This window comes from Bos indicus x Bos taurus, chromosome 1, assembly GCF_003369695.1.
Source record: "Bos indicus x Bos taurus breed Angus x Brahman F1 hybrid chromosome 1, Bos_hybrid_MaternalHap_v2.0, whole genome shotgun sequence".
NCBI classification, from domain to species: Eukaryota; Metazoa; Chordata; class Mammalia; order Artiodactyla; family Bovidae; genus Bos; species Bos indicus x Bos taurus.
In genome coordinates, this window is record NC_040076.1 from 55,011,714 (window position 1) to 55,031,251 (window position 19,538).

Genomic DNA, 19,538 nt, shown 5'->3' on the forward strand with positions numbered 1-19,538 from the left:
AGTATATATATTAATAGAAGATTACTGAAAAACATGGAATTCTAATGTCCTATCAATCTCACATTTTAAAAGTAATCCTTTATTTTGGCTGTAGTTTGAATTCAGCACAGTATTAATAACTGGGGAATATAACACTCTTCATTTACTTCAGAAGCTTTTTTGGTTGGGTTGTGCTCCAATGAAAGCAGGAATATGTGTTGTTTGCAGCAGTTTTGAGAATGTAATCCATCAATTTGGAAATTCAGAATCCAAATAATTTGGCTCAGGGCTGCTCACTTCTTTCTAGGGGTATCTTATCTCCTTTAACATAGGTCCCCATTAGGATTTGCTGTATTTTTGAAAAGGCAGCAAAGAGTTAAAATTAGCTTGCAATAGAGAAGCAACATATCAGCTTGCCCCGTAGATCTAGTTTAAATAGGAAATATTTCTAAGTAAGGATTGCATAAAGCAGCAAGTTGAGAGAGTTGCCAGGAATGGATTAAAAAATAAGTAAATAAAAGTCTGCTTGTTAGGGAGATCTAGCCAGAATTATAGCAGTGACTTATCCGGGCTTCCCTGGTGGGTCAGAGGTTAAAGCGTTTGCCTGCAATGTGGGAGACCTGGGTTCTAATCCCTGGGTTGGGAAGATCCCCTGGAGAAGGAAATGGCAACCCACTCCAGTATTCTTGCCTGGAGAATCCCATGGACGGAGGAGTCTGGTGGGCTACAGAGTCCACAGGGTCGCAAAGAGTTGGACACGACTGAGCTACTTCACTTTCACTTTCTTTTAATGTACACAATAACGGGACCCCATGACACCCATTTATTTGACCATCAGATTTCATTAAAGAGAAGGAAATTTAATCTCCAGATAGATTTCTTTCTTTACCAGTACTTAATTATGATAACTTCATCATGTTAACAAAATGGATTACATTTGTTTTCCCTGCTCTCACCAGGGCCTAACTGGTAAATAGTCCATCAACATTTCCATTTCAACCCTAGTGTTTCAAGGGGATATGCTTTGACTAAAATAAGCTGCAAGCAACTACTTGCTCAGCCCCAAATTATTATTTGTTAAGTCAAATAGTTCTGTAGCAGTTTAACCTTCCTTAAGGAAAGGAGGACAAATTTGGCCCTTGTCTGCACCCACCAGTAGGTTTATTTTTCTTCCTCAAATATTCTTGGAAGCTCCAATTAGTATTTTAAATCTTCTATGAATTTATAATGATTGAGAGTTTATTTTGCATGGCACCCAGTAGCCAGCTAAGACCCTAGGACTAGATTTTGTCTGTTTCTGCTGAGAATGTAACAGTAGGGTCAGACTCATACTTGAATGGCCGTCTCCCTTGGAATAAATTTTGGTTGTGCATTTTTAGGCAAACTTTAACTAAAAGAAATTTTGCTCTGTTTTTGTATGCAATAAGATAAATGAATCTGACCTTCCCCTGCTATGATAGCTCAATATTATCTTGGACATACTTACAGACTAGCAATATGAGAAAGACCTCAAATGTCAACCAAGATAGAAAAACCAACAGATGGATACTTTCTCAGCTTCTATACAAATACCATAGCTTGTGAGTGGAACAGGAAATTTGAGGGATAATAATGATAACAATAAGCAAAATGATATTTTTATTAAGTCTGAGAATGTATCTTAAAAATAAAACATTTATAGAATGAATCCAGGTGACTATATAGGTTTTATTTTGAGAACTGTAAAACTTGTAAGACTTCAGCAGCACATATACTAAAATTGGAATGATACAGAGAAGATTAGCATGGCCCCTGCGTAAGGATGACATGCAAATTCGTGAAGCGTCCCATATATATATATTTTTAATTGTGTATTCCATCCTTAAAAAGTTTGTTCCTATTTCATTATGGGCAGTTCACACAAGGCAAAAATATTAAATGGTTGATTTTAGTGTGTTGTATAACTTTGCTGTATATCGAACTAATTTTTACAAGTTTTCATCCTAAACCTCAAATCATGTAATTAATAATTTACCTGTTTATTTATGACCTAATTGTGATTCTTTTATTAATAAAAGCTAGTGGAAAAGGAAAAAAAAACTTGTGAACAATGATATGCACTGACCGACTCTCTTTTTATTGAAATTTAACAAAAGAGTATGCTAACATAAGGATTTGTCATATTACTTAGAGACGTAGCTTATATTCTTTTTTCTTGTTATATGTGTTGTTAAAATTTGCTCCTTTTTTTAATCTACACTTTTGGTCTAATTTTTTTCTTTATTAGGCAATTCTGTATATTTTTATGCTGGATAAACTTCCTTATGAAAATATCAAGTTATCCTACAAATGCATGGCCATTCCAACTTAAATATACAATTAAAATATGTTGACTTAACAGAACATAAAAGAACAATTGTATAACTGTCTCAGTATATGAAGAAAAGTCATTTGATAATAAATTCTTAATTTTTAAATAATGTAGCAAAATCAGAATAGAAGGGAATAGAGAATAACTACCAAAAGCCTATGGGGTTGTATAACTGTATGTTTAAAAATGATTGAATTGGTAAATTTTACATTATTTTTTTAGTTTAGCTATTTAGTTTAGCACATTATGTATAAAATATACATAAATATTAAAAAGATAGTGTGGGAAGATACAAATAATTATGTCATATTAGTAGCATATGCTAGATTATTGAGAAAGCTATATTGAATACTTCAACACAAATTCAATTATCAATACTACCAAGTTTAAGAACTACAATACTGCTATATATGTTTTATTGATCACTTTTGTTTTCTAGATAAGAACTTAATATTATCTCATTTAATTGTTATAACGATCCTATGAGATAGAAATTAATGTGTGCATTTTATAGATGAGGCATCTGTGATTCAGGAAGTTGAAATGAGCTGCCTGAAGCCACACAGCTAGAAGGTGCTGCAGCTGTAATTCAGACCCAGATCCATCTGACTCTGACATTGATGTTTATAGCGCTTTTGCTAGTGCCTCCTATGGTTACATTCATTAAACCTCACTGGACTGAACACAAAAGGACACTTTTTTTAAATAACATAAACAAAACTGGACACTCTAGAAATGTGTGTACATCTTAATTCCTGGAACCAGTGACTGTGACATCATTTTTCAAATGGCCTTTTCAGACATAATTAAGGATTTGAAGTGAAAAGATTATCCTGTATTATCCAGTGGATGCAAAATTCAATGATATATGTCCTTATAGGAGGTACACAAGGGATATTTGCTAGAGAGAAAAGGGAGTGGCAGTGTTACCAAGGAGGTAGAGATCGGGCTGAGTGCTCTCACAAGCCAAGGAATGCCTGGAGTCACCAGGAGCTAGAAGAAGTAAGAAACAGAAGCTTCCCCCAATTCTTTGGAGGAAGTGTGGCCCTGCCACACCTTAATTTTGGACTTGTGGCTTCCAGAACAATGTAATAATTCCTGTTGTCTTAATAAAAGAAAAAAAAAAAACTGTAGAAAAACATCAAATTTAATAGTGAAAATGTAAGAGGCATGATCACTAGATGAGAAAAAGACAAAAATGCCTGCTGTCATTATTTCTACTCAACTTTGTTACTGTTAAGTCTTAACTCCTCCAAGAAATCAACAGTCAGGAAAGAAAATCCCAAAATGCCCTTGTTTGGAATCAACAGGGAAAAAAAGTCACAGTAGTCACAATGTATCATTCTTTTTAGTGAGCTGGGGAGCTATGCTGCCATTTCTCAAAATTGTCTGTAGGACCAGAATACCCAGGAATCTTGGAGAACAAAGCAGACTTTTTGCTTTTCCACTTTTTAATTTTATTTGCTTCTCTTCTGTATTCCCTTTGCGTCTTTTCCCTATCATTCACCTCACTCTGACATTGGTTCCCTTGAGTAGAAAACATTGTAAAGTTTTATGACCATTGGAGTTGGCATTTTTCTGTTAAGTCATTGTGTTTGATGGATATAGGAATCATTGCTTTAATTTACTATGTGATTACAGTAAATATATTAAATCAACACTTCACATTTCTGAAAGCAATTTATTTTAAAAATACAGTATGTTTATGACTTCAGATATTAAAGTCATGTTTATATTCTCATTTTAATCAAATTTAGGACAGAAAATCTCTTCAGCAGTTGAGATAACCACAAAATAAGTCTAAGTCCATAACTTGGCAGTAATTAACTTAAGGGGTAGTGCCGGGGTCCAGCCCCGGCTGATCCAGGGTATTCGAAGCGGGGACAGCGTCGGCGACCTATTTATTTAAATATTTTATCAAAGATATAAAGAGTAATAGGATGAGGATAGCTCAGTAGGAAAATTCAGTGGAAAAAAGAGGCTGAGTAGCTCGGTTTACGCGGGAGACCAATAAAACTTCAAGACAAGAAGCTTGCACCACTTACGTAGGCCGCAGGCGTCCTTCCGTTCTCCCGAAGGAGAGGAGACACTGAGGCCTCCCCGGTCGGATCTTAGAAGCCCAGACATAATTAGTAAGCATGGCGGGTTCCGCGCTCCAGATGGAGACTCAGCCAGAGTGGGAGAGAGAGCGACATGGGGAGACCAGCATTTCGAGAAACTGATCCCAATTCTTTATTTTCCAGAGTCTGTTTTTATACACTGAGATGTTATACGAAAGTCACGTGGGGACAGCAGTCCTGACTTTTATTAAAGTCAGGTGCTTCACACAAATGTATACAGAGGTCTTAGGGGTGTTACATCATCTTCTGGCCAGGGGGGGCCTGCTGACAATTTACAACCTTCTCCTTGTGACAATGGTCAGTCAACCAGGACACTTATTTCTCCAGGGGTGATTATTCTTAAAACAGACGCCACCCAAATAAAGTTACATTCCTATAGCGTGAGGGTGTAGTGGGTTTTAGTTAAGGAAAGAATTTACTTAGCCTAAGGTCTAATGTGATTTATATCAAAGGTTAATACTTATTTCTTCTATATATTCATTAATGTATGTAAGGGCAGGGGATGTGGAGACTTAGCAACAAACATTGGCTCAACAAATGAAAAACCCTTCACCAATACAATTTCTAATCAGCCCATTATACTTATACTAATAGTTTTCTAACTTTTCTAAGGAACCTGTTTTTAGAAGGTTTAAAGCATCTCGTGCCTCTCACGGTTGGGAGGCTGTGAGCAATCACATGTGGCCGGACAAGCCTGTCAGGCAGGCTAGAGAACCTTCAGAGGAGTTTGTAGGTTAAAACACTCTTATCATGCCCAGGAATTATTATTAACTGGAGCTCTAAGTTAACTCCTTCTCCGAAAGAGGTGGTGGGGGACAGCCCCCTGTAAAGTCAGAGGTGTAGGTGAGCACAAAGTAGTAAAGTAGGCAGGCTCTGGTTATAGGGGTAGATGCTTGAGGATTTCCAGGGGGACTCCTGAGGCTCAATCCCGCCTTTGCGTATGTTGAGCCTCCTTCCTCATGACCTTTGCCACGGGCGGAGTACCTCACTCTGGCCCCCAACAGGGTAGAAATTATGTTTGGAATAATCCTCAGAAACTGGATATTGAGCTCTTGAAAGCATGTGTACTGAAACTGTGACTACCTTTATCCTTTTCCTTAAATATAGAGAAGGAGGTAGAATATGAATATGGTATGTGGGTATATCCAAGTGGCTTCCCTGGTGGCTTAGTGGTAGCGTATCCACCTGCCAAGCAGGAGATGTGGGTTCCATCCCTGGGTCGGGAAATGCTCTGGGGAAGAAAATGGTAATCCACTCCAGTATTCTTGCTTGGGAAATCCCATGGACAGAGGAGCTATAGTCCATGGGGTTGCAAAAGAGTTGGACATGTCCTAGCAACTAAACAGCAAACAGCAACATACCCCAATATAGCCACATTGTTCTGGGATTTGATAATTGGTAGAAACTAATTAACTCTACCAATGTCTACCTCCATGATTAACTTTGTGGTCTTGGACAATTCATTTCACTAATATGGGCCTCCATTTCCTCTCCCTATAAATTATTAAATTCAATTAGGTCATCTCTCAAATGGTTTCCATTTCTGACATTCCTTGAGTGTTTAAACACAAAATGATGATATCTGCTCTTCATCAAATAGGATTTATATATCTATCATTATGCTAAATATTTTATCTGCATTTTTATTAAATCATCACCACACTTCTCTGAGGAAGAATTTTTAAGTCCAATTTTATAGATGAGAGAACAAAGACACAGAGAGAAAAGATAATTGGACAAAATCTTATAGGTATAAAATTACAAAGGCAGAGTTTGAACCTTGAGTCTAAAATTTTTGGTCTTAATCACAATGTTATTCTGCACAATTCATATTTAACTGTGCTGATTTTGTAAATGTAATTATGCCAGTTATCCAGTTATTCTGAAATGTCCTATCCAGGACTGTAGCATATCCCCAAAAGGCAGTAATTTAATAGTGCTGCAGCAACCAACTGTCAGTATTAATCTTCCCAGCCCTGACCAAAACCAAAATGATGGTGATACAAACATCCAAGAGTAAAAATGCCTATTTCCTTTACCAGCAGATGGAAATGTCACTATCATTATATACATTTACCATCTAACATACTGTACAATCAGTTCAGTTCAGTTCAGTCACTCAGTCGTGTCCGACTCTTTGCGACCCCATGAATCACAGCACGCCAGGCCTCCCTGTCCATCACCAACTCCCAGAGTTCACTCAGACTCACATCCATGGAGTCAGTGATGCCATCCAGCCATCTCATCCTCTGTCGTCCCCTTCTCCTCCTGCCCCCAATCCCTCCCAGCATCAGAGTCTTTTCCAATGAGTCAACTCTTCACATGAGGTGGCCAAAGTACTGGAGTTTCAGCTTTAGCATACATTTACTTAATATGCTTGTTTATTATCAGTTTTATAAAATGTAACTATGACAGAGCAAGATATTTGCCTATCTAGTTTACTGAATCTCTAGTTCTGAGAATAATACTTGGTATATAATAGATGCTCAATAGATATTTAATGAATGAAAGAATAATCAGGGGTATATGTTTATATCAAAATTTATGTGCACACATGACTGAATTTGATGATTGAGTTAGAGCTGCACATATGTTTGCTGTTTTGCAACATGTAACTAGTTTTCTTTCCAATAATTTTCAACAAATCCTGTCTTATTTACAAGTCTTGAGTTGAATTGTAAAGGTATAGAAGTAAGTTCTGATGTCTGGGCTATTGAACTTGTTTGATAATAGTAATCAAGGCTCTCTGAGTGAGTCATAAAAGCAGACTTCTTATGTTATAAGAGGTAAGTATTTATCTATGTACAGGATTGCCTTTTTAGTCTGCTAATTGTGTGTTATACCTGGACCTCCCACAGTTTAAAAATTAAGGTTAGTGGCCAAACAGACTTGGAAATATCCCAGTCAGAAGATTTAATCACTTGTGTGTTAGTCGCTTAGTCCTGCCAACTCTTTGTGACCCTGTAGACTGTAGCCACCAGACTCCTCCATCCATGGAATTCTCTAGGCAAGAATACTGGAGTAGATCCCCTTCTCCAGTGGATCTTCCCGACTCAGGAATTGAACCCAGGTATCTGGCATTGCAGGCAGATTCTTACCATTTGAGGTAATCAAATGATAACAATTTAATGTGTTTTGTTGGTTGATTCTAAATTGAAGTTAACTTATTTCAAATGATTCCTCTGCCAGTGAAACTTCACATGCAATGGTTTTTTCAGTTTTCCTATTTAGTCACAAAAATGCCTATGATTTCTGTTATCTAATTAAGTACACCTGAGCCAAAACAAATACACTCTTTGGTTTGAAGGCATAACCATGTTGCATGCCGATGTAAAAGAATAAAGCCTCTTTAAATTACTGCGTTTTAGTTTGGAAGCTAATGATTAGCAATGAAAAATAATCCATCAAGTACAAGTCACCATCTTTTAAATCAGCCTGTACTTTCACAGAGGTTAAAATCTGTAATTTTGTTGTAAACTTTATTTTCCCATCTTAATTTGGATTATTTCTAATTTTTGATTTTTTCTTTACAAGAAGCTTCAAATATAAGCACGAAAACCCAACTAATATTAGTTTAATTGAAGTGTATGTATTGAGTGACATTTTCTATATCAGGTATATCTTGCTAACATAGATGAACATGGAGAAAGGAGACAGGAAACTGCTACATGCTTAGGGACCTAAGAGGTACATGTAGAATTGTAATGTTGTATAAGACCTATGGTTGAGAGGCCTTTGCCACAAAGAGCCTGAGTTGCTATTTATTTTCTGTTTCTCATAAATTTCCACCAAGAGTTTTTGAAAAGTACACCATATTAGGTAGCCTAAAATCTGCACCATCCTTACCACTAGAGAATAAAAGACATTTACTTTTCAGAAATGATACAACAAAATTCATCTCCATTTTTCTTGAGTATTTTTGACAGGAATACCACCCCTAATTCTCTCAGAAGTGTTACAGAAAAGTACCTTTACTTGGGCTAATAAGACTTCTGGTGCTTCTAAGAAGCTGGATTCTGTTTGTGTGTTTTTATTTACTCTCAGTGTAGGCTTAAAATCTTGACTTATTGCAAGTTTATCATTTTAGGGTTTTCTCATAACCAGTGACTGCTGCTGCTACTGCTGCTAAGTCACGTCAGTCGTGTCCGACTCTGTGCTACCCCATAGACGGCAGCCCACCAGGCTCCCCCGTCCCTAGGATTCTCCAGGCAAGAACACTGGAGTGAGTTGCCATTTCCTTCTCCATTGCGTGAAAGTGAAAAGTGAAAGTGAAGTCGCTCAGTCGCATTTGACTCATAGCAACCCAATGGACTGCAGCCTACCAGGCTCCTCCATCCATGGGATTTTCCAGGCAAGAGTACTGGAGTGGCTTGCCATTGCCTTCTCCAACCAGTGACTGGACTTCATTATTAACTCCCTTAAAAAGTGTTTACCTACGTCTTCTCACCGAGAAAGAAAATTGTTCATGACTTCTTTTTAATATCAGCTCCAGACTTCTTCCCCACTTCTTCCAAGGTCTTTCTGCCAATATTAAGCACACACTCATACATAATCTCGGAGAAGGCAATGGCAACCCACTCCAGTACTCTTGCCTGGAAAATCCCAGGTACAGAGGAGCCTGGTAGGCTGCAGTCCATGGGGTCGCTAGGAGTCGGACACAACTGAGTGACTTCACTTTCACTTTTCACTTTCATGCATTGGAGAAGGAAATGGCAACCCACTCCAGTGTTCTTGCCTGGAGAATCCCAGGGACGGGGGAGCCTGGTGGGCTGCCGTCTATGGGGTCACACAGAGTCGGACACACTGAAGCAACTTAGCAGCAGCAGCAGCAACATACATAATCTATGGTGTTTATTCTTAAAGCATGGCTAACCCACTGAATACAGAGCATAAAAACCTGATGTAAATGGATCAAACATTAGACATAAAGACTCTCCAACCATTCATCACTCTGAAAAAGTAGCAACAATAACAGCAAAAGCCATTTATTAAGTCCTTTATTCTGAATTAACATTTGCTGGCAAGGAGTTGAATGAACTTTATGAAACTTTAAATGAAATATGGAACTTTAAATGAAATATGGAACATTAAAAATGTTATACTCAAAATTGTGCTGTTTACTAAATTTTCTAAGAATAATGCTACAAGTCAAAATTAAATTTTGACCCCAATCAGCACAGTATAGTGGCAAGAAAGTCTGAGCCAGCGGAAACTAATGAAGGCTGTACCATCTTACGCAAAGTTCTTTCTGAGACTTGGTTCTCTCAAACAAAAAATGGAAATATCAAACCTACTTGGCAAGGTTATTGTAAAAAAAAAATTTTTTAAGACCATAGATGATATGAAATAAATTACCTAATATTGCCAATTACATTAACTTTAAAGTAAAAATATTCACATATTGTGAAATTAAGTAAATGCATGTTAATCATTCATAGAACTTAACATGCTTCCCAGCGTAATTCCATATAAAGGACTCCAATAAGCTTATCCTTCTGAGAACACTTTCTCATACTATTTTTTTCTCACATACTTTTCTTCTCACTCCACTATTTTTACATTGTGTGGGCACAAGACCACTATTATCTGTGTTTTGTAACCACTATTATCTGTATTTTGTATAGCTAGTTCTTCTAGTTACTATCATAGACAGTTTATTACTGTGTGACTGGGAGATTCAAGACCAAATAGAGAACATTAATTGTAGGTTTATCTTGTATCAAAAACATCATACGTGTTTATATAGCATTTTGTTTTCAATATGTATCTCATACTTATAGACAAAGGTTTAAAATGATGCTTAAAATTCCTAGGGGAACCACATGATCTTGATGTTATATTTGAAGACATGAGAGATGAAGAAATGAGGAAAGTTGGGATAGTTCCCTTTGGTTAAGGAGACATAAGTTGGCCACTTAAAGAGATATAGTCTCTAAACTGCATGCCTCTACTTACAATAGCCAGGACATGAAAGCAACCTAAATGTCCATCAACAAATAAATGGATAAAGAATATGTGGTACATATATACAATGGAATATTACTCAGCCATAAAAGGGGTGAAGTTGAGTCATTTTCAGTGATGTGGATGGACCTAGCATTTGTCATACATAGTGAAGTAAGTCAGAAAGATAAAAACAAATATAGTATATTAATGCATGTATGTGGAATCTAAAATAATGGTACAGCTGAACCTATTTCCATGGTAGGACTAGAGATGCAGACATTGAGAATGGACATGCAGATAGGAAGGGGAGGGTGGGACGAATTGGGAAAGTAGGATTTCCATTTATACACTGTCATGTGTAAGACAGATACCTAGTGGGAAGCTGCTGTAGAGCACAGGGAGCTCAGCTAGAGGCTCTGTGATGACCTAGAGAGATGAGGATGGAGGTGGGGTGGGAGGTAGGCTCTAAAGGGAGGGGATACATGTATACTTACGGCTGATTCAAGTTGTGATAAAGCAGAAACTATCACAACATTGTAAAGCAATTATCCTCCAATTAAAAAAAAAATTGTGTGCATGAGAGCAGAGATGACTCTCGACCATTATTAATGCCTTGCCAACAGGTACCATGGAGTATTCAGTGAATATTAGCAAATGAAATAAATAAATGAAGACTGATCATTAGATTCTGAAGAAAGCATTATAGACTTACACTTGTACCAAAACTGAAGTTATACATAATCAGCAAACATCAGTTAAAATGTTTTCTTGGGAATTCTAATGTTAATGACATCAGGACCTACTCATACTGTCTGCCTTTCTGCTTGAACCTAGTCTGGGACAGGAATTGTACACAGTGAATGTTGAATAAAAGTGTTCAGCTTCTGTGTATTTTTAGAAAGAAACAATAGCAAGATGCAAAGATAAAATGTTTTTATTCAGGTTTTCTTAAAGGCTTATAGAAAAGTCACATTCATTTGGAAGTAGTACAAGCTTCTAGAGACAATAACTCATGTTACCATTAGGAAAAATCATATAAGAAAAATATGTTAAGGAAAAGAAAAATGTCTTGCCCATGGCAATCCTTTTAAAATCTGATGGTAAATGTCATAGTACTATTGGACTAGTGGAGTATGCCACATTGTGAAGAGTTAAAAAAGAGGACTAAAATTAGAAGTGAGTCACGTAGATAGACTAAATCATTTGCACGCTTAGTCTGAACATTTTCACTTGTAAAATAACAAGTCAGCTTCTCCAATCACTTGGAAGCCCAGAGATTTCCTACTGAATAACTAAAACACATTTTAGGTGCCCCAAATCACAGAAAGCCTCTAAGAAGAAAGATATGAATACAAGAGTGTAATTGTGAGCACGTGTTCACAAAGTGAGCCCAGATGATTCTGATTGGTGAGAATTAAAAAGCTGATCATTGCAGTACTGATCATTTCAGTACTGCAAGTCATGATGTTCTTAGTGCTCAGTGATTTATCTAAATCAAGGGGGGAAATGGAAAAAAGAACTCTTTTCAAAGAAGCATTTCCTGCACATCAGGAGCAGCCCCACAGGTCACATGTAAATTCCCTTAGTAGTTCTTGCTAAGGGATTACACATGCTGCCTCATGAACTTAATTATATTTTAAAATAGCACATGAAGGAAACATGGTGGAGAGTTTTTGTACTTCTTAGAGTTGCAGCTTGCTTCTTTGGTCTTCATCACAAATTGCATGGAAGAGGGTGCTCAGCAGATGTCTTCTAGAAAACCCCTTCCCTGCATGATCCAAGAGGCAGGACTATTCATCCATGCCCTAGTCCCAACTCCCCACATCCTAGTTCTCTAACTGTGATTTCAGCCCCCAGGGACTCAGTTTAAAATGAACAGACTCTGATGTGACATTAAAAATCTCTTCTGTCAAGTTTTGTGAAGTTTAAAATCAACCCCTAAGATTGACACATTTACAACACTATATTTAAAATAGATAACCAACAAGAACCTACTGTACAGCACAGGGAACTCTATGCAATATTCTGTAATAACCTAAATGGGAAAATAATTTAAAAAAGAATAGATACATATATAACTGAATCACTTTGCCACACATCTGAAACTAACACAACATTGTTAATCAACTATACTCCAATATAAAGTAAAAATTAAAAAATAAAGCAATGAGAAAAAAATTTTTAATAAAAAATAAATAAAATTAAAATCTAGAGCATCTCAAATGTTCAAGGTTCAGCAAAGCCCTTCACCATCCATGAGCTAATAGTTGCAAACACACATACATATATGAAGCAATAGTTGGAGTATAAGAAAAAAATATTTTTCCTAAATACATATTTTTATTTAAATTTATTTTAATTGGATGCTAATTACTTTACAATATTGTATTGGTTTTGCCATACATCAACATGAATCTGCCACAGGTGTACACGTGCTCCCCATCCTGAACCCTCCTCCCACCTCCCTCCCCATACCATCCCTCTGGGTCATCCCAGTGCACCAGCCCCAAGCAACCTGTATCCGATAATATTTTTAATGTTTACCCCATCCCCCAAAACAAATTAACTTTAGAAACTTGTCATCTGGTCATTTACTTTTTAAACAGTGTAAAAAGAAACTCTATGCCATGGAAAGTGGAATTACTTGGAAGAAGTAGGAAGAACACATTAAATGAAAAATTTGGCTGCTGTATATACTACATATGCACACACACAAGCATGGTCATAACAAAATAAATAACATTCATAATATTATATTCCTCATTCTATCTATGCTGATCACACAGTCAGAGATTATATTTATGACTACATTCTTCCACTATCCACTCCATGTTCTCTTTGCCCTCAGCAAACATCTCAATTCGTTGTGTTCTTTACCTGTTGGGGTGATCCAAAACTTCCTTCCTGAAGGATCTGGGTCATTAGCAGTTCTGGCTGAATTGGGTAGTTGTTGTATCCAACTAGCTCTGATTCCAGGATGTGGTAGTACTAAACAACCCCCAAGGAACCTGCTGTATGTCAGACACACTCTTCCTTGCCTCCATTTTGAGGTAGCAGCCCAGTTTCCCCTTGGTACTCAGGAGCAATTATCCCAGCAAGTACAGTGCTTCCCCTCTTTGCCTGTTGAACAACAACTGCTACGGTCACTCTTTAGTGAACTTTCACATGGGACAAAATATCTTCACATTTTTTAGCTCATTCAAGGGGGTCTACTTGCATGACTAAGCATAGACCTCCTTGTCACGGATTTCCCAATTATATTTGAAGTCCCTTACAGTCAAGCCAAACCACTGGCAGCAGCTTAATAAGCAGTATAGACTTGCACTTTTGGCCATTTTTCCTACCTCCCCAAAAAATGAGCAACAAAGCATACTGATCAAATTTCTGCCCACTGGGAGAATTTCACCTCATTCAGAGATGTCTCAGAAAGGAACTGTAGTGCCAAACCTATTCTCTTTCAGGTGGTGCCTGCGTATTGTATATAGCCACCTGTAAACCATGCCCAAAGTAGGTAACTCCCCACTGGGCCATAGAACTGGCCTGGGATAGAAAAGACTGTAGCAGGAGTAGAGAACATGGTATTTGGGCCACAGTCTCATGTTACTTCTTAAGCCTTCAGTGTCTTCTCAAGTATAATCTTGTATATACCTCTTCCATTTGATAATCCCATGGTGCTATGCACACCTAACTTTATGTTTAGTGGATCAGACAATACCCAGTTTGTGATGGGAAGTTTAAGTCACATGGTAATTTGGTGGTCCATAGCTAAGTGTTCAGTCTCAAGTAAGGGCCAAAAGCAAACCAAAAACCATTTCTCAAAAGGAGAGTAGTTGTCCATCAAGGATGGCAAGGCTTTCCTCCAGGGTGTGAGCTGCAATGCATCTATAGCAGACTGCCAAAGGCTCCAACAGCATCTTAGTGTGCCAGTGACACTTCAAGAACCAGTGGATCTATTGGGTCCTTTGCCTAAATGATAGCATGGCTTGGATGGCATCTGGACCTATTGTTGATCCTTTTCTCCTTCAGAGCCCACTCAAACTGGTAGCTTTTAGGGTCACTCAGCAATTAAGCCACAGCAGCACACCCAAATGAGGAATATGTTGCCTTCAAAATCCAAAGATGTCCACTTGGGTATTGTGCCTTGATTATTAGTTGCACAAGGGGCTAGATGTAACAACTTATCCTTCATGTTCAGTTCAGTTCAGTTCAGTCACTCAGTCGTGTCCGACTCTTTGCGACCCCATGAATTGTAGCACGCCAGGCCTCCCTGTCCATCACCAACTCCCAGACTTCACTCAGACTCACGTCCATCGAGTCAGTGATGCCATCCAGCCATCTCGTCCTCTGTCGTCCCCTTCTCCTCCTGCCCCCAATCCCTCCCAGCATCAGAGTCTTTTCCAATGAGTCAACTCTTCACATGAGGTGGCCAAAGTACTGGAGTTTCAGCTTTAGCATCATTCCTTCCAAAGAAATCCCAGGGCTGATCTCCTTCAGAATGGACTGGTAGGGTCTCCTTGCAGTCCAAGGGACTCTCAAGAGTCTTCTCCAACACCACAGTTCAAAAGCATCAATTCTTTGGCACTCAGCTTTCTTCACAGTCCAACTCTCACATCCATACATGACCACTGGAAAAACTATAGCCTTGACTAGACGGACCTTTGTTGGCAAAGTAATGTCTCTGCTTTTCAATATGCTACCTAGGTTGGTCATAACTTTCCTTCCAAGGAGTAAGCGTCTTTTAATTTCATGGCTGCAGTCACCATCTGCAGTGATTTTGGAGCCCCAAAAAATAAAGTCTGACACTGTTTCCACTGTTTCCCCATCTATTTCCCATGAAGTGATGGGACCAGATGCCATAATCTTAGTTTTCTGAATGTTGAGCTTTAAGCCAACTTTTTCACTCTCCACTTTCATTTTCATGAAGAGTTAGAGGGAATATTTCAACCAATTTTATCCCCTACACACCTCACTGAGGTGGAAGACCCTAGAATTCTGTTGGATTAATCTCCCACCGTCTGACCTTTCAATATGCTAGAGTACTTGCTACTTCTGCTCACCAGGGCCAGTCAGCATAACAATGGATGATTATGTTTTCTTGTGAAAGGGAAAGATGATCAAGGTCTCTGCAGATTAAACTAGGACAGGATACAGAGTTGAATTACTCTTAAGATAGGACAATGAAGGCATATTGCTGGCCTTGCCAGCTGATAAAAATTGCTCTGGTTGTCAAAAGGTATTGAAAACAGCATTTTTCAGAGCAATAACTACATGCCAGGTACTAGGAGTGTGTTAATTTGCTCCAGCAATGAACTCATATCTGAAATAGCAGCTACAATTAAGAGTCATCATCCAATTAAGTTTATAATAACCCACTGCCCTTCTCCAAGATCAATCTGTTTTCTATACAGATCAAGTAGAAATGGTGGGAATCGCCACCCTTGGATATTTCAAGTCCTTGATGGTAGCTCTAATACTGTTGATGCCCACAAAAATGCAGTATTGCTTTTAGTTTAATGTTTTTTTCCAAGTCCAGACAGTTCTATTGGTGTCCACTTGACCTTTTCTATCATAAAAGCCCTTATTTCAAAGGTCAGGGAATCAACACAGGGTACTCTGTAAAATGCTAAGTGTGTCTGTTCCAGTGATCTACTCCAGAACTTGGGAAATAAACATAGAACAGGTTTAGAGACCTACTGTAACCACTGTGGAACTGATCTGAGCAGGAACCTCTGATTACTCAATCTTTATGAGTCCCTGCTCTGACTAGAAGATCACAGACATTTTGGGTCTCAAGAAATGAGTGTCACTTCAGAGGCAGTGTCCAGTAATCCCTGAAAGTTTTGATCATTCTCCTTCCCCCTGCACTGTCAGCCTGTCAAAAGGTCTTAGGCCCCTCTAGTAAAAGCTAATAGGAAGATTATAATTTTTGGCAGTGAAACAAGTTCCTTCCTCAAGGAAAACCAACTTCCCCTTCATTAGAGGGGTTCTGAGTCTGTAAACTGTTTCATGTCTAGGAATGAATTGAGGGGCTGACTCTAGTTTTATGATTTAAATTAAACTTCTGTTCACTTGGCTTAGAACTCTTCTGCCTACACATGTAAGAATTAAGTGGATTGTACATATTCTTCACTTCTGCTGCTGCTGCTAAGTCTCTTCAGTTGTGTCCGACTCTGTGCAACCCCATAGACGGCAGCCCACCAGGCTCCCCCTTCCCTGGTATTCTCCAGGCAAGAACACTGGAGTGGGTTCTTCACTTCTAGGAGCTGCCGGATCAGTTCAACAATGCCTTAGGTCTCTATAAGTCAGACTAATCTGACTACTGCTTTGTTTCTGCTGTCCATTATAGTGTCCACTTCCACCTTATCTTTCATGATTAAATGCTGCCTCTTGGTCCCTGTCACCCTGTGATCCAATTTTTTGCATCACACTTAGGTGTCCCAATTTAGTGACAAGAATTCTCACTGTAATTTCTGAGCCACATTGAAGAACAAAAAGAATACTTCATGGATCCTGAGGCTTCTCCCACAAATGTATTTCTCACAGTCATGGTGAAAGGTAAGTTGTCTGAACTCTACCAGGGAAAATAAGAACATCTTGCAGGACAAATGCTCTCTAACATTATAGTCTCCTTAACACATTGGATACCTCTCTCTGTAGTATACCATGGCAGTTCTGACATTGGAATTTCACTTAATATGTTAGTTTTGGTCCATGTTTCAGCTCCTTAAACAAACTGTTAGGACATTGTATAACTTCTCAAGCTACAACAGTAAATCTAGAATCTCTACTAGATGGGTGCATATCAATAAATTTGGCCTAATTCAACTTTTGGAGAAGGAAATGGCAACCGACTCTGGTATTCATGCCTGGGAAATCCCATGGACAGAGGGGCCTGGTGGGCTATAGTCCATGGGGTTCCAAAGAGTTAGACATGACTTAGCAATTAAATCAGAAAAGGAAATGGTAACCCAGTCCAATATCCTTGCCTGGAGAATCTTATGGACAGAGAGCCTGGTGGACTGCTGTCCATATGGTCACTCAGAGTCAGACACAACTGAAGTAACTTAGCAGCGGCAGCAATTCAACTTTATATTCCTTCCACTGTTGTCTCACATTCTTAATATCCATTCCCAAACATATTCCTTGGATTTCTGTTTGTATAAATTGGAAAACTCATGCAGCCTTTAACTCTTCTATTTCACCTTCATCAAGAGGCTCTTTAGTTCCTGCATGATGTACTCTGCATAGAAGTTAAATAAGCAGGGTGACAATATACAGCCTTGTCATACTCCTTTCCCAATTTTGGCCCAGTCCATTGTTTCATGTCTGCTTTCTGATTGTTGCTTCTTGACCTGCATATAGGTTTCTCAGGAGACAGGTAAGATGTCTGGTACTCCCATCTTCACAGTTTGTTGTGATCCACATACTCAAAGGCTTTAGCTTAGTCAATGAAGCAGAAGTAGATATTTTTCTGGAATTGCCTTGCTTTCTCCATGAGCCAGGGAATGTTGGCAATTTGACCTCAGTTCCTCTTTTTGAAACCCAGCTTGTACATTTCAAAGTTCTCTGTTCGTGTACTGCTGAAGCTTATCTTGAAGGATTTTGACCATAATCTTGCTCACCCTGTGAAATGAGTGCAATTGTATGGCAGTTTGAACATCAATGCCCTCTCTTTAATATCAGGTACTCTGTGACATTGGGAATTCAATTCCTTTTGTATTTTAGCTACTCACTTGATGAGACTCTGGACTTGGTTTTCAGCAATTTCTGTGCTGTGGCCATGGAAGATAAGGGTTTCTTGCAGAACACACACAACAACTTTTAAATCATTAATGTGGACCTTGAAATGGGAATCTGAAACTCTGAGCTCATTCTTTCCTTTTTCCAGTGCAGCTAGGAGCAACTAATCAATCTCATGCTATTTCTTAGTTTCACTAAAATGCTGTAAACTAGAATAGACAATCACCCATAACTTTACCTTTTATAGGTGATATTTTCATCTCTATTGCCACATAATGGCATGGACTACCAGCTCCCACTTACTACTGGGAATGTGTCTTTACATCTAAATCTAATTGAATTCGAGAACCACTTTCAGAAAACTCATTTTTAAGATTTTGTTCCTCAGAAACCACTCTCAGTACCAAAATCTTTATTAGTCAGAGTTCTAGAGAGAAGAAACAGATCCTGGTAGGAGATATATCTATATAGTTTTTGCTGCATCATCTAATAAAGATCATAGCTCCTCCTTGTTTATTGTATATTAGAGGAAAAAACAAAGTAGGTTAAGGGCAAGAGCTCCAACAAGAGTTTGAAAGTTTCCACGTCAGCAAGTAAATTCTTTCAGAGAAAATCTTATTGAATAAGAATTTGGTAACTGATTAAGAATTCTACCATATTATTAATTATCAATGACCAACAGCAAACACAGAGAATGTAATTAAAATTTTTGTTTTGTCATATTTTTTTAAGTGCCTGGCAGGGTTTGATGAGTGGCCATGAATAGTCAAGACAATTAATATATCTTCATAGACTAGAGAAACTGGTAGAATAAAGTGAAATACTTTTATGCAAAGGAGAAAAATATCTATAAGAAGGTAAGCAGAAATGATAAAACTTGCTTTTACTGATAATTATCATTTTAAAGTCTTTATTGTCTTCTTGGCACCATGCTAAGAACCAAGTATTAAGATAATCTTACTTCATCCCCAAAGCAAATTCAGTGCTGTTTTTTGAAGGGCATTCAGTTTGCTCAATTCAAAGGCTGAGTCTATTCCTTCATAAAAGTACTACATTATATTAGCTTAATGACAGCATGCATTTAAACTCTGTCTTTCTAGCTACATTTTTAAAATATCATAACTTACGTTGTAAAACACAGCATACACAGTTATTTGGGTAGAGTTGTATTTTTAACTATTTAAACTGTTAAAGCTTCAACAGTCTTTTCGCCAATTTATCTAATTCTAACCCAACCTATCTAACCTGTATTCTTTCCTTTACAACATTTATATGTATGCCTGGTTTCATGGGCTTGCAATCTGTGCAGTCACATAGGGCCCTATGATTAAAATCATCGCCCATTTGGTTTATGCTCAGCAGTTGCTATCTTGAAATTCTTATTAATACTTGAACAAGAGCCT

General features: G+C 38.0%; 1 non-coding gene across 1 annotated transcript; it reads left to right on the forward strand.

Annotated features, from left to right (window-relative positions):
• Positions 1 to 1,709: 1,709 nt before the first annotated feature.
• On the forward strand, positions 1,710 to 1,815 carry LOC113899835. The gene has a single exon (XR_003513014.1). It is a non-coding gene; the product is annotated as a U6 spliceosomal RNA (small nuclear RNA).
• The last annotated feature ends 17,723 nt before the right edge of the window (positions 1,816 to 19,538 follow it).